Raw genomic sequence first — 16,495 nt, forward strand, 5'->3', positions numbered from 1 at the left:
ATTTGAGGACAGCACAGCAGCCACAGGGGCTGAGTACAGGGCATATTCCTGCCTGTCACATTGACAAGTGAATGTGTTAGGTTCTGACATCTCCCTCTGACAATTGAGAATTAGCCATTGACACACAGTAGATGAGTGATTGTTTGTGTAGACATGTCATGTGTTTTATATTGATGTGCCTTATCTATTGGGCCAGGAACCTAGGACACAACTGTGTACAATCCACAAACCACTTGCTCTCCAGGGACGGCACATGGCCGTATACATTGATCAATCAAGTACTGTTTTTTGTTGTAGTGTATTTAAATTCTATGCAATAGCCCACTACTCCTCAATGTTACAGGCCAAAGGCAAGGAAGTGATCAATCACTGTCCTCAGCCATGTGTCTGGGTAAATGAGTATATTGACATGTGTCACCCAGAGTCCAGTGGTCTTCAGAGTGTGACGGGTGCTGCTGGTGCCTCACTACAGTCTGTAAAGTGTAGATGGCTCTCAGACATGTGACAGAGCATACATTGTACTTTGGGTGCAGCTACATATCAGCACTATCCCTTGGTAAGTGAGGAATGTCCTTTATCATCATTTATGTGCCATCACTGTTGCCAGGTTTCCTTGTGCCTACATGTCAGCATGTGTCCCTTTCTCATTAGCAAAACATTTGTAAGCTGCTGTTTCATGCATGGTCTTCATGTGTTGATGAGATGATGTCTGTATTCCCTCACACATATGTGCATGACAACCTCTGTGAGGAATAGGACATTTACAATGGAGATACATTACATGTTTTGCCACATACAGGAGTGTTTCACCATTGTTTATTGGGTCACACAATCCCTCATGCATCATGGCATGTAATTTGGCATGTACAACTGCAGTAGCAATTAGGGACTTGCCAGGTAGGCCTAGAGTTTTGAATCACAATGTGCATTTCTATGCTATTGATGTGGCAGCATGTAGCAAAGTGCACTACACATGTGTAATGGGTAAGGTTAGTGACCTGAGTATTGGCATGCATCATGGAGTGACTTGCAGTTATGCTGAGATCACATGTGCTTGGATACAAGCATTCATCCACCGACATCTGGGTTTGCATGATCATAATGGAGACAATGATGTAGTATCCAGTTGGGCAACATGTTGAGGGCCTTAAACAAGTATTCGCAAAACTCAAGGGGCCTGATTTATGAAAAGTTAGCACTCCCTTTAAGTCATATAATAATTTTTTGTAAGTTTGTGCCGCTTTTGCTTAAAAAAATGACGGCGCTAACTTTTCCTAAAACAGGCCCAGGGTCTCTCCAACATCCAAGGGACTAAAGGCGTCTCCTGATGCACTCAGAGTATGTCCATGTAAGGAGTGCCAGAAATTAGTGGTGATTTCCCTGGGGCTTGCTAATTCATTGTATTGTGGATTTAGGGGACATCTCTAGCTGACATATTGCACATGATGTCTACAGTGTCCATTTCCATGCTACATGTGTGGCATATATGAGCAACATTAGTAATACCTCCATGACTCTACTGGGACAAATATTAATTGGTGAAGTGTGCATAGTGGAACTGCTTCCAGTGTGACATGAGTATCTCCATGTCACCTTCTCCAGGCTATTGTACTTTTGTCATCAACATGGCAAGATTTTGGAGCACCATTTCTTTTGCTGGGTCAATATGTATGTGGCAAATATGTGTGTGCATGACCTTGTGTGGGATCTGAGGGAATGGAGTTGACATTGGCCTACTATTGTATGACAACAGGTAACAGAGGTATGCTCCATGGGGCAAAGCATTGGGGATGATGAGGTCTCCTACTGGTTTAATGGTTACTCTAAGTACACAACTTCAGCACTGCAATTGTAGCATTGTGAGATCCTGATTTTTCTGTGAGCAACTGTTGACAGTTTAGATGGCATACATGCATATGGCATGGCACATGTATAGGACACTTCGGTGGAGTTTTTTTGCTGGGGCCTACTTGATATCATGGTAATATTTGCTAATCAGAGCCGTTGTTCCAAAGTGATCAGGGACATGTGACACCCCTATTTCTCTTTTTATTTGCAGCATAGGCACAAGTAAGAGAGACAGTGCACAGCCAAGTGGTGATGCATCTGGCCACGGTATCTCGGGTCAAGACATCACAGACACAGAGGGGCCCAGTGGCCTGGAGGGTGAAGAGAGTGCCACGGGGAGACTGGAACATCCTCTTCATCATCAGATTCTTCTTTCAGTGGACACTCCCTAGTGGTGGTGGACCAACTGGAGCATACCCCTGTACCATCCTTGTCTGCCGCCCTCGTTTTATCACTGCCCTCCCTGTTGCTCCCCACCCAGTTTGCAGTGCATGCTCATCCAGGAGGGTGGGCATCTCCTTTGCTGCAAGCACCTCAGCCCCAGCCCCTGTTACCCCTGCTCCCCTCAGTGAGGAGGCTATTGACCTCCTGAGAAGTATGTCTGTGGGTCAGACAGCCATTGTGAATGCCATTCAGGGATTAGCAACTCCAGCAGACTAATGCATTCCTGGAAGAATTCATGGTGCAATGTCTGGCCTGAAGAGTTTTTTTCAGGCTCTGGCCTCCTCACTGACAGTAGCCAGTCACCCCAACCTTCCATTTCCCCTCCATCTTACTATTCCAGATCTAAGTTCCCCCTTCCCCTACTCACCCAAAGGACAGAGGAAGATCCACAAGACCCACCTCAACACACAAGAGCAGCACACATAGACACAAGCACCACTAAACACACCGGCACGCAAGCAAACAACAGACACCCATAGACACAACATCACTCACCACTTCCCCAGACATCCCCACTACCCATAACACAACACACACAATATCTAGTATACCCACAGGCACCACCACAACAGTCATTGACACACCCACCACATCCAGTGTACCTACCGGCAGACACTACCCCAACATACACACATACGTTCACAACATCCAGCATAACTGCAGACCCCTACATTCACCACTCCACCTCCCAGCACCTCTAGTTCCTAGCCCCAAGACACACAAACGCACACAGTGAATCACACATCAGACACAACCCAAACACAAGCATACCTCTGACATGCACACACCCACGACATCCACACGATACAGCAGACAACCACTCCCTCAAACTCCAAACCCCAACCCCCTTCTGATGACCGTCCCTGTGTCCCTAAGAAAGTTTTTTTATTTCACCTTTACCTTTCCCCTGTTTCCTTCACCCCTGTCCTAAACCCAAGAAGCCCCAACCCACCTCCCAAAGCCTCCCTTCCACCTCCCAGTCCTCCTCTGTCACACCTGTCGCCTTGCAAGCACCCATAATCCTCCCCCACAAGGAAGCCAACCCCTCCCAAAAAGAAGTCCACCCCACGCAAATCCAAGACCAAACACACCATCCCAAATTCGCTTCCCCCAAAGATGATCCCTGGGGTTCCTGTATGCCTTCTTGATGCCCCTTCCTGTGGAGTTTCGCTACCAGTTCAGAGTCAAGTGGTGGCACCATAATGTGCCTATGCTGGGATAACTGAACTGGCCAATGACCTTGGACTTAAGAAAATTTGGTGTTAATAAACCCAGGGAGTTTTTTTTTTTAGTATACATTTGTCCGGCAACTCCTTTTCTACCTTTACGTTGTTCTCGAGTGACTTGTGTTGTGTGTGTTTAAGCCTGCTTGCTGATCCATTTTGTTGCAGTAGCTGAGTTTGTGTGCAGTGCTGGTGTCCCCAAGACAAGAGCATATGTTGACTGTTTGGGTATATGGGTGCAAAGGCAATGGTGGTGTCATGGCATTGTGTACTGCTTGTTATGGTAGGTATTTCATCTTATGCTGTCCAATTTGAGCATGTATGGTGTTAGACTTGTCCCTGTGAAATGGCTTATGGATTCATCTAATGTGTGGCAGCTTGACATTTGTTTGTGCAGACATGGAGTGTGCTCAATTGTGCTACCTTTGTTTGCATTTGAGTGTGCATGTATCCATTTAGGTGTGTGTACCTTGCAGCTAGTTCATGTAGATGTATGTCCCATGCAGTTGGAGTTGTATGTGCTTTCTTGACTTGCACTTGCACGTAGTGCAGATAAGCATGTCATTTGGGTCTATTATTGTTTGTACCTGAGATAGATCTACGGCCAGTTCCTGTGCAAATGTTGGTTAAGGGGCATGTTCAAAGTGATATGTGTCCCAGTGCAGCCTTCTTCCCTGAGTGTTCCAGATCCCCCCATTGCTATTGTGCAGGTATTGTTTGCATAGTGATCTTTGTTTATTTGTTTCTCTGTTTCTTGTGCATCCCATTGTCCTTCCATTGTGATGCAATGTGGGTGTTGTGTGTGTCCATTGCAGGGCTGTTTAATGGGAGTGGTGTTTGTGTTCCATGCCACATCCATACATATATGTGTTTCAAGTGACGCCAGTCAATGGCATGTGTGCAATGTGAGTGTGAGTTGTATTTGTAGCTGCGATGTTGCTGTGTTGTTGGTATTTTCATTGTTCATTTCCTTCGTCCATAGTAAAGAGTGTTCAGTGACAAACTGTTAAACATATAAGCTGAAACATCTTCCATGTAAGTAGTTCTCTTAGTCCTCTTCTCAGCATCTTTGCATTCTGGTGTTGTGGAGTCATTTTATTTATAGATCCATGCACGTTATTTTAGCATACTAGACCTGCCGCTGTGCACTTTAACCTAGATATATTTTATTCAGCTTTGTTTTATCATTCTTATAATAGCCACTTTTACGGTCTTGTTTTATTTCTATCAAGCTGTTTTTACTTAGGCCAGCACTATGGCAGTCATTCTCCATGCGGTTACCTCTAAATGACCGCCCTGCGGTCAAAAGACCGCGGCGGCCATTCCAACTTTCCAGCTGGGCCGGCGGGCGACCGCCAAAAGGCCGCCCGCCGGCCCAGCGGGAAAGCCCCTGCAACGAGGAAGCCGGCTCCGAATGGAGGCGGCGGAGTTGCAGGGGTGCGACGGGTGCAGTGGCACCCGTCGCGATTTTCACTGTCTGCTAAGCAGATAGTGAAAATCTGTATGGGGCCCTGTGAGGGGGCCCCTGCACTGCCCATGCCAGTGGCATGGGCAGTGCAGGGGCCCCCAGGGGCCCCATGACACCCGTTTCCGCCATCCTGGTTCTGGCGGTGAAGACCGCCAGAAACAGGCTGGCGGGAAGGGGGTCGGAATCCCCGTGGCGGCGCTGCTTGGAGGATTCCCTGGGCCAGGGGAAAACCGGCGGGAAACCGCCGGTTCCCCTTTTCTGACCGCGGCTTTACCGCCGCGGTCAGAATAGCCCAGGAAGCACCGCCAGCCTGTCGGCGGTGCTTCCGCTGCCCTCCGCCCTGGCGGTCATGGACCGCCAGGGTCGGAATGACCCTCTATGTTCTTAAACAAGACATTCTTGATCACTCTGTGCTTCTTTCAAGGCTGCAGTAAGATAGGTTGCCGGTGAACGTGGTACAAGTTTTGTCTCTGACATTCATAGAAAACACACATCCTTACGTAGGGACATTTTCTTAGAACATCAACTGTTTTATTATAAAAACACTTCCCTGTCCCTTACACGTTAGAGGGAGATTCCAGCCAGAGACCACGACTCTATGCTGATTGCTGAATGCTTCACTACAGCTGCTTATGCAGACTTCAGGCCTTTGCTCAGGTATAGGGGATGATATCTTCCCAGGGGAACCTGAAGGGCAGAATTAGAGCATAACATGCTGTGCTCTATTATAGCCTAGGTAGGAATTAGTCTATTGACTCTAGTGACAATATGGTAGTGTTATTTCTATGCTTCATTCTTCTTATCACAATTTTAATCTTGTTATGCTGTATCGTCCTGATTATTGCAGCACATGCTTTGCTATCTAAGATGCGGTTGCTTCATTAAAAACTTATTAAAACATATACTGACTGTTTGTCATTGTATATGTGAGACTAATTTAACTGAGATAAACAGATGAGACCTGAGTGACAACGGTTTCCCTGAGAAATCAATTATGTCATGCGCTCGGCTGCCCAATCATCCTTGCCCTCGGGTAGAGATGAGGCACTGCTAGTTAGCCGGAGCAGAACCCAGATTGATGCGACAGGTGTCACCTGTAGTGGGTCAGACTCAGTCTCCCACACCGCAGGCGATTCTGCCACTCAAAATACAGTAGTCTCATTATACTAATGAGAGCCTACGCAACGTGGCGCCGCCAAAATTTGGTCAGGCTCTATTTTACGGGTGCTGCTGAGTATCTCTGTCTCACTATATACAAAGACAACTCAGTACTACATCTGGAGACGTCCGTGGTATCGAGGATTTCCTCCTCAGTTAAGTAGGGAGCACCTATCTGATGCTGGAGGTTGTTGAAGCTTGAACTCTAAAAGGATAATCCCCATTTGGTGTGCTTATCTCTGAACAAATAGACCATTCATTATGGGGAATCCGCAACAGGTAGCAATTGCAGTCAATAGGAGACAACCCCTGACTGTACATTTATGGACACACATGCAGCTTATAGAACAGAACTCTTCTATTCTTGGGTCACATTTCCAGCAGTTAGTGGGAACACAAACACATTTCATCACTATACACCAGCAAACATACCTGGACAATACAGAGCACACGCATATTTAGAAATACCTTTATCTTATCAAGAACATAATAATTGGCTTGATGGCGCCCTACCCCACACAATTCTACCAGTTAGGTTAGGTCCTCTAAGTAATGATGGTCCTACCTGGCCTTTATTGGCCACTTATATACCTCACCCTGCTGTAGCAAACCAAACCTGAAGTCCGTCGCTTATATACTGATTTGACAGCAATATACAGACAATTAGTACAATTTGTAATGCAAACATTAAATACAAATCCAGTATTTGCTGGTCCAGCATAACCACATGCAGTGACACCAGGTATTAATCATGTGACTGTACATTTGAACATGGGTAAAGTACCCGCCAAATGGGAAGAAATTCTGTTCTGGTTAGCTCAAAAAATAAATGCACTGGAAGCAGTATTTCTGCATATGAGACCTCAGGATAAATAGAGAATACTAACAATGTGCTTGCCATTTGGGGTGGTTCCCACATAGATAGCTGTAATACTTGGGTACGGTATTTGCAGCGCTCTATACTTCCACACACGGTAAACCGACACTTGCCAATTTACCGGAAGTGCTGAAACAGATTCAAGATGAATACGGGGCTGCCCCGGCCCTAGATTTGGGGATGCAATTAATGGGCAACTTTGCTACAGTATCCTCACTTATTTTAAGAAACCTTAAAGGGGAAGCGGTTGCATTAGAGGTATGCATGCGGTTCCTCAACAGGATCAAGAACGTGAGCTGACAAAGATTATCGCTGAGACCTACTCTAGTATTGGTCGAGATAGTCTGGGGGCCAAACCAACAAAACCACAACTTCAGGGTAAATCTAACAAGATTTTACCAAGCAAGCTCCTGAGGGTGATAAGAAACGCAAGGATAAAAAACAACAAACTCCTAAAAAAGAAAGGGGAGAATCTCCATGTACGGAGACCCCACAGATAGACATAATCTCAGAAATAGTGATAATATAAAAATGCCTGACAGATATCAATATACTGATACACGCCAATCTCATTCCTTTCAGGACTCATCGGAAAAACGCAGTGAGAGAGGTCGGCGGTCAGAGCGAAGAACAGAGTACGTGAAACCAAAACAGGAATCACAACGCTCAACAGAGGTTTCTGTTAAAAAGGAAGAGAAACCTCCTCAACAAAAACCCCAATTTAAAAAGAAAAAAGTGGCAGCAGTTGTAGTTCGACATGCCACTCAAGAACAGGGCTTTATTGAAGAACAAGAAGCGGGCATTAGTGCTGCTAGACAGCGCGGCAGGGTTCACAATAGTTCGCCGGAGTCTTCTAGAGCATCTGGAGGTGAAAGCAACTGATGACTTTCTACAAGTAGAAACTGCGGACATGCGTGTCTCCACCTCTGATAGGGTGTACAAAGTAACGCTACAGTTAGAAGGAGACATTGAACGCACAATAGACACAGGTGGTCCTTCCAACCTCGGCGGTAAAAGGCGCTTACCGCCAGACAGAAGACTGCCATAACACTGCCGCGTTCGCGGTAAACCGCCACGGTCATTCTGACCCACACTAGGCAAACCGCCAAAATACCGCCATCCACAAAAGTCCACCACACCAAAGGTCAGCGATAAACTGGCGATGACCAAACCTCCACCGTCACGCCAACAGAAATACGCCCATGCCATTACGACCCACGAATCCACGCGGCGGTCTTTCAACCGCGGTATTCTATTGACGGTACACACTGCCACGGTCGAAATACACATACACCTACAAAACACTACCACATTGGACAATCCGAAATACACACACCTGATACACATACACACACCACTCCCACACACCCAATACAATATAAAACACACACCCACATCACCCACAAACCCCTATGGCCGAAAATTTTGAATGAAGACCAGAGAGAGACACCACAGTCAACTACCAAGCATCCACAGGCACACAATACCATTACCCACAGAACTTCCACGCACCTCACACAACACACCACTAAATAGCACCCCACCTATCACTACACACTCCGCCCCACACATCATCCACACCACCCCATGGCACCTCAAAGACACCCCAGGTTCTCAGATGCTGAACTCAGGGTCATGGTGGAGGAAATCCTACGAGTAGAGCCCCAGCTGTTCAGGACACAGGTGCAGCACACCACCATTGCCAGGAAGATGGAGCTATGGAGCAGAATAGTGGACAGGGTCAACGCTGTGGGACAGCACCCAAGAAATCGGGATGACATCAGGAAGAGGTGGAACGACCTACGGGGGAAGGTGCGTTCCATGGTATCAAGGCACAACATCGCGGTACAGCGGACTGGCGGCAGACCCCCACCTCCTCCCCCCGAATTTACAACATGGGAGGAGCAAGTCTTGAACATCCTGCATCCTGAGGGCCTCGCTGGAGTATCTGGAGGAATGGGCTCTGGTAAGTCTCATTTTCACTACTTCATCCCCCCCACCCCACCTGCATGCCAACTCATACCCCCATCCCTCACCCCCTTCACAACTACCCCTTGCAAATGTCTCACCATCACAACCCACCCATCCCAAAACTTAGCCCTGCATGCGGCCCCAAAGCATGGACACCCATCACCAAAGCATGCCCAATGCACATACCCATCACCCCCCCCAAAACACCGTCACAACAGCCCCCACAAAGGAATGCCAGCACTGGGGTACACGGGCATCCACCCATTGCACGCCATTGGCACACACAGAAGCAATAACCATACTTTTATACCCCTGCAGGACCCGAACGCCAGGTCACCGCGCTGGAGGGTCCACAAATGTCCCCTCCACCCCCAGAAGAGGCCCACAGTGATGACAGCAGCTCTGTCTCCCTGGATCTAGATGACCAGCCCGGTCCATCGGGGACCTCTGGACAGTCGGTTCCCCTCAGACAGGCACAGGCCACAGCAGACCTACCCCCCTCTGGGAACACCAGCACAGCACCCACCCAGCGGGCCCATACCTCTGTCCCCAGGACACGTAAATCAGCGGTGTGTCCACCACTACAGGGAACCCAGGCTAACCCACCACCCCAACAACAACAGGGACCTGGGGGCAGTGGTAGTGGGCACACGGTCCAGGGGACGGAGGCCCAAGGAAACAGGGGAACTGGGAGGGCAGCTGTGCGACAGGGGGGGACAGGCCAAGGGAACCCACTCTCCACGAGGCCCTCTCCTCCATCATGGGAGCATACCACCACTCCCAGGAGACGATGGCGACGGTCCTGGCCAGGTTTCAGGAAATCCAGCTTCTGCAGGAACAACAGTATATGGGGTTCAGGGAGGAACTGAGAAACATTAGTACCGCCATGGGTACCATCGTAGTGGCCCTGAATGAGTTAATCTCCACATTGCGGACCACTCTGGCACCTCAAAGGGCCCCTGACACTAGCATGGACCAAGAACTGGCTACCACCTCCGCCGGCGCTAGTGGACAGGAGGCCCCGACAGAAGACCAACAGGCCACCAGAACCCCACCCCCTGCAGAAGGAGAACCACCCCGCAAGCGGGCCCTGAGATCCAGGAAGAAGACAGAGTAACATGTCAAGACCCCCGCCAGCAAAGGATACCGCCTTGATTGTCATCCCAACTGTCCCACATTGTCACCCTGTCCAACCTTAAACTGCCCCTGCTCCACTTCCCACAGGCATTTGGACAATGCACCTGTGAACCTGATAGTCTGGACTCTGCCATGGACAATCCTCCACCATCACCCCTCACCGATTTGCAACCACCCATCCAAATTAGAGCACTTGAATAAACACACTTATTGCACATAAACAATCTGGAGTCTGTCTGTGATTTTAACAAATGTATTAGACATGACAGTGCCAAAATTGTTATTCACTTTGTGATGCCAAAAAAACGCTGTCACACAGCTGTAGTCCATGGGGAAACTAAGCAGATGTCACGCAGTGGGGCTCACAGCTCTGAAAACAGAAGGGAAAGTCACAACACAGTTACCATACACTGGGGGGAAAAAGTCAGACAGTAGAGAGGTAGGAGAAGTAAATGTAATATGCCGGTGTCTACTCTTACCTGTGTGTCACTGAAAGTATTGCTCTATTACTGTGTTCCTGTTGTCTATATCGTCCTCTTCGGCTTCCTCTTCTTCACTCTCCACAGGCTCCACAGCTGCTACAACACCACCATCTGGACCATACTCCTGCAGAAAAGGCACCTGGCGGCGCAAAGCCAGGTTGTGAAGCATACAGCAGGCCACGATGATCTGGCACACCTTCTTTGGTGAGTACATTAGGGATCCACCTGTCATATGGAGGCACCTGAACCTGGCCTTCAGGAGGCCAAAGGTGCGTTCGATCACCCTCCTAGTCCGCCCATGGGCCTCATTGTAGCGTTCCTCTGCCCTGGTCCTGGTATTCCTCACTGGGGTCAATAGCCAGGAAAGGTTGGGGTAACCAGAGTCCCCTAATAGCCATACACGGTGCCTCTGGAGTTGACCCATCACATATGGGATGCTGCTATTCCGCAGGATGTAGGCGTCATGCACAGAGCCAGGGAACTTGGCATTAACATGGGAGATGTACTGTTCTGCCAAACAGACCATCTGTACATTCATCGAATGATAACTTTTCCTGTTCCTGTACACCTGTTCACTTTCTCTGGGGGGTACCAAAGCCACATGGTCCCATCAATGGCACCTATGATGTTGGGGATATGTCCAAGGGCATAGAAGTCACCCTTCACTGTAGGCAAATCCCCCACCTCAGGGAAAACGAAGTAGCTCCGCATGTGTTGGAGCAGGGCAGACAACACTCTGGACAACACCTTGGAAAACATAGGTTGAGACATCCCTGATGATAGGGCCACTGTTGTTTGAAATTACCCACTTGCTAAGAAATGGAGTACTGACAGCACCTGCACTAGAGGGGGATCCCTGTGGGTTGGCGGATGGGTGACATCAGGTCTGCCTCCAGCTGGGCACACAGTTCATGTATAGTGGCTCGGTCAAGCCTGTATGTCAGAATGACATGTCGTTCCTCCATTGTCGACAGGTCCACCAGCGGTCTGTACACGGGAAGATTCCTCCATCTCCTCGCATTGCCAAGCAGAAGGTGCCTAGGAAGGACAACAGCTAGCACAGAGTCAATCAACCCACAGGTGCGTTCCCCGAGCTTGCACACAACACGATTCACTATGCATTGAATGGTGTGTATGAGTGTTGAGGAAAGGCCTAGGTATGTGTGACGCAGTAGAAATTAAGCCATGTGGGCCCTTGAAATGGTGGCTGCCTGACCTGTGAAGTGTGACAATGGGATGTGAGGTCAATGCGCTGGCGTGGCACACCGTGGCAGAAGGCGGTCGAAGACCTCGGCGCAAAGCCGCATTGGTTAACATTGAAACCTATGGGTTTCAGGAGCCAATCACGATGTGCGCCGGCGGTCGCGGTACGCACCGCCGCGGTACGCACTGCCGCGGTACGCACCGCCGCGGGCGTGACCGCCATTTTCTATCAGCTTAATCACTCGATACCTGATCTTCCACAGGAGAGGACCTACACTGCAAGTGCTGCTGTGACCTCGGTCTGGAAGAGACAATGGCTGCTGCGACTGAGGAAAGGGCCCCTGCCTTCACTTCTGAAGAATTGGAGAAACTCGTGGATGGGGTCCTCCGCCAGTATGCGCTACTCTACGGTCCTCCAGACCAACAGGTAAGTACACTGGGAGCATGCTTTGTGGGCAATGCCTGGGTTGAGTCGAGTGGATGAAAGATGGTGGGGAGGGGAGCGATTGAGTCATGCATCAGACGACAGATGAGAGCATGTGCCACATGGCAAGGGTGGGGATGGGGGGCCACTCACATCGAGCATGCAGAAGGTGATGACAATTTTTCTCTCCCTGTACATGTCACATAGGTCAGCGCCCACCAGAAAATCGCGATTTGCCGTGCCATCGCCAAGGACGTCCGGACCCTGGGGGTCCACAACAGACGGGGCACCCACTGCCGGAAGAGGTGGGAGGACATCCGCCGCGGGAGCAGGAAGACGGCAGAGGCTCTGCTGGGGATGGCCTCCCAACGTAGGAGGGGTGCCAGTCGTCAATTGACCCCCCTGATGTCCCGGATCCTGGCAGTGGCCTACCCCGATTTGGATGGGAGCGTGAGGACATCACAGCAGATACAAGGGGGTGAGTACCCTCTCATTCTGGTGACTTTGCGCGCAGTGGAGGTGTCTGGGTGGGGGAGGAGGGCTGTGGGTCTCCCTAGGCCAGGGCAAATTCTGTAGGCTAGGCCCCTCCGTAAGGCATGGCCCTGTGCCCCCGCCCCCCACCTCTGTAGGGTGCCAAGTTCAGGTATCCATGGCCCTGTGTCATCTATGTGTGCAGTTGTCGTCGATAGGCTTGTAGGCCATGTCCCACGGATTGCGTAGTGGACCCCAAGTGCGCGGCGTAGTGCAGGGGGCTTCTGTGTCTGTCTTGTCCGCCAACGGTAGCGGTAATCCATGCACTCAACATTTCTTTATTTCTCCCCCCCCCCCCTTTTTTTGTGGTTTTCCTGTTCATGTGTGCATCAGCATCATCAGGCGGAGGAGAAGTGGCATCGGAGCACAAGGGAGCTGCATCTCACATGGCCATGGCGGGCCATGCAACTGTCTCGGATTTCACCAGTGAGACGGAGGGCGAGGGGAGCTCCACAGCGGGGACTCGTGCTGATGTCAGTGGCAGCGACTCGTCCTCTGAAGGGAGCTCCCTTGTGGTGGCGGCAACATCCGTGCCCCCCGCAACAACAGGTACAGCCGCCACCCAGCGCACCAGCACCGCCCTCCCAGCAGCCCCTCAGCCTTCGCCCTGTGCCCGCTCACCCAGGAAGGTGGGCATCTCCTTCGCCCCAGGCACCTCAGGCCCTGCCCCAGTCACCCCTGCTGCCCTCAGTGAGGAGGTCATTGACCTCCTGAGGACCATCATTGTTGGGCAGTCTACCCTTTTGAATGCCATCCAGGGTGTAGAAAGGGAGGTGCACCGGAGTAATGCATACCTGGAGGGCATTCATTCGGGTCAGGCTGCCCATCAGCGATCGTTCAACGCTCTGGCCTCAGCACTGACGGCAGCAATTGTCCCTGTCTCTAGCCTCCCCCCTCCAACTTCCTCCACCCAGACCCAATCCCCAGTACCTCTGCCTATCCCAGACACACCATCAGACCAGCCTGCACACACCTCAACACCCAAGGGAAGCTCATCCAGACATAAGCACCACACATCACACAAGCATTCACACAAGCAACATCCACATGCAGACATACCAACAGCCACTGCCTCCACTGTGTCCCCCTCCTCCTCGTCTCCCTCCTCCCTCCCTGTGACGTCTCCACTCACACTTGCATGCACAACATCTTCAGCCACTACGTCCATCACAAGCACACCCACCAGAACACTCCGCACACGTGCAGTCACCACCCCCACTACCATTTACACGTCCCCTGTGTCCTCTCCCAGTGTGTCTGTCACCCCCTCTTCCAAACCACACAAACGCAAGCAGCCACCCACCCAACAGCCATCCACCTCACGACAGCCTCCAACCCAAGCACCTGCACCCAAAGACACCAGACTTCACACTCCTACAACCACATCCTCTTCCTCCACTCCCATACCCACTACACCTACCCGTCACTCTCTTTCCAAATTGCTTTTCCTTGCCAACCTTAACCTCTTTCCAACAACTCACCCACCCCGTCCATCTCATAAGACTGCAATCAGCACCTCAGCCACAACCAAACCAGGACCTATCAGGACTGTTGTCCAAGGACTGTGGAGTCCCCCACCCTCAAGGGCAACAACTCCGGCAAGGAACCAAGGCATGGCCAGCCCACCCCCGGAAAAGCACCCAAAAGTTAGCAGTGCCCGGCGCGAGAGGCCACGGACACCAGGGACCAAAATCCCTACCCTGGCTCCGTCTGGAAGTGGGGTGCCACCTGGCACACCGCCAAAGGTGTCAAAGGGCCACAGATGATCAGGGAAGGGTGGGAAGGGCAGCACGCCCGACAAGTCCAGCAGCAGGCCAGCTGCCCAGGAGTGCCCCACCAGCCCCCTCCCAGGTGTGCAGGAGGACACCCAGAGGCCCGGTACGGCAGCCCATGAGGGCCCCGCAAGCCAACGGACAGATGGGCAGGATGGCCCTGCCAGCCACATGCCAGGTGGCGAGTGACACCCATGCCTGGGCCGGACCCGCTGAACTGGGCCCTTTCAAACAAGCACCACTGAACTGGGCCCTTTCAATCAAGCACCGCTGAACTGGGCACCGCCGTCTCAAGCACCGCTGAACAGGGCACCGCTGTCTCAAGCACCGCTGAACTGGGCACCGCCGTCTCAAGCACCGCTGAACTGGGCACCGCCGTCTCAAGCACCGCTGAACTGGGCACCGCCGTCTCAAGCACTGCTGAACAGGGCACCGCCGTCTCAAGCACCGCTGAACTGGGCACCGCCGTCTCAAACACCGGTGAACAGGGCACCGCCGTCTCAAGCACCGCTGAACAGGGCCCTTCATCTCAAGCACCGCTCCGCTGGGCCCTTCATCTCAAGCACCGCTCCGCTGGGCACCGCCGTCTCAAGCACCGCTGAACTGGGCACCGCCGTCTCAAGCACCGCTGAACAGGGCACCGCCGTCTCAAGCACCGCTGAACTGGGCACCGCCGTCTCAAGCACCGCTGAACTGGGCACCGCCGTCTCAAGCACCGCTGAACTGGGCACCACCGTCTCAAGCACCGCTGAACAGGGCCCTTCATCTCAAGCACCGCTCCGCTGGGCCCTTCATCTCAAGCACCGCTGAACTGGGCCCTTCATCTCAAGCACCGCTCCGCTGGGCACCGCCGTCTCAAGCACCGCTGAACAGGGCACTGCCGTCTCAAGCACCACTGAACAGGGCCCTTCATCTCAAGCACCGCTCCGCTAGGCCCTTCATCTCAAGCACCGCTCCGCTGGGCACCGCCGTCTCAAGCACCGCTGAACTGGGCACCGCCGTCTCAAGCACCGCTGAACAGGGCACCGCCGTCTCAAGCACCGCTGAACTGGGCACCGCCGTCTCAAGCACCGCTGAACTGGGCACCGCCGTCGCAAGCACCGCTGAACAGGGCACCGCCGTCTCAAGCACCGCTGAACAGGGCCCTTCATCTCAAGCAACGCTCTGCTGGGCCCTTCATCTCAAGCACCGCTCCGCTGGGCCCTTCATCTCAAGGACCGCTGAACTGGGCCCTTCATCTCAAGCACCGCTCCGCTGGGACCTTCATCTCAAGCACCGCTCCGCTGGGCACCGCCGTCTCAAGCACCGCTGAACAGGGCACCGCCGTCTCAAGCACCGCTGAACAGGGCACCGCCGTCTCAAGCACGGCTGAACAGGGCCCTTCATCTCAAGCACCGCTCCGCTGGGCCCTTCATCTCAAGCACCGCTGAACTGGGCCCTTCATCTCAAGCACCGCTCCGCTGGGCCCTTCATCTCAAGCACCACTCCGCTGGGCACCGCCGTCTCAAGCACCGCTGAACAGGGCACTGCCGTCTCAAGCACCACTGAACAGGGCCCTTCATCTCAAGCACCGCTCCGCTAGGCCCTTCATCTCAAGCACCGCTCCGCTGGGCACCGCCGTCTCAAGCACCGCTGAACTGGGCACCGCCGTCTCAAGCACCGCTGAACAGGGCACCGCCGTCTCAAGCACCGCTGAACTGGGCACCGCCGTCTCAAGCACCGCTGAACAGGGCACCGCTGTCTCAAGCACCGCTGAACAGGGCCCTTCATCTCAAGCACCGCTCCGCTGGGCACCGCCGTCTCAAGCACCGCTGAACAGGGCACCGCCGTCTCAAGCACCGCTGAACAGGGCCCTTCATCTCACGCACCGCTCCGCTGGGCCCTTCATCTCAAGCACCGCTCCGCTGGGCCCTTCATCTCAAGCACCGCTGAACTGGGCCCTTCATCTCAAGCACCG

This window comes from Pleurodeles waltl, chromosome 5 (assembly GCF_031143425.1).
Source record: "Pleurodeles waltl isolate 20211129_DDA chromosome 5, aPleWal1.hap1.20221129, whole genome shotgun sequence".
Lineage (NCBI taxonomy): Eukaryota > Metazoa > Chordata > Amphibia > Caudata > Salamandridae > Pleurodeles > Pleurodeles waltl.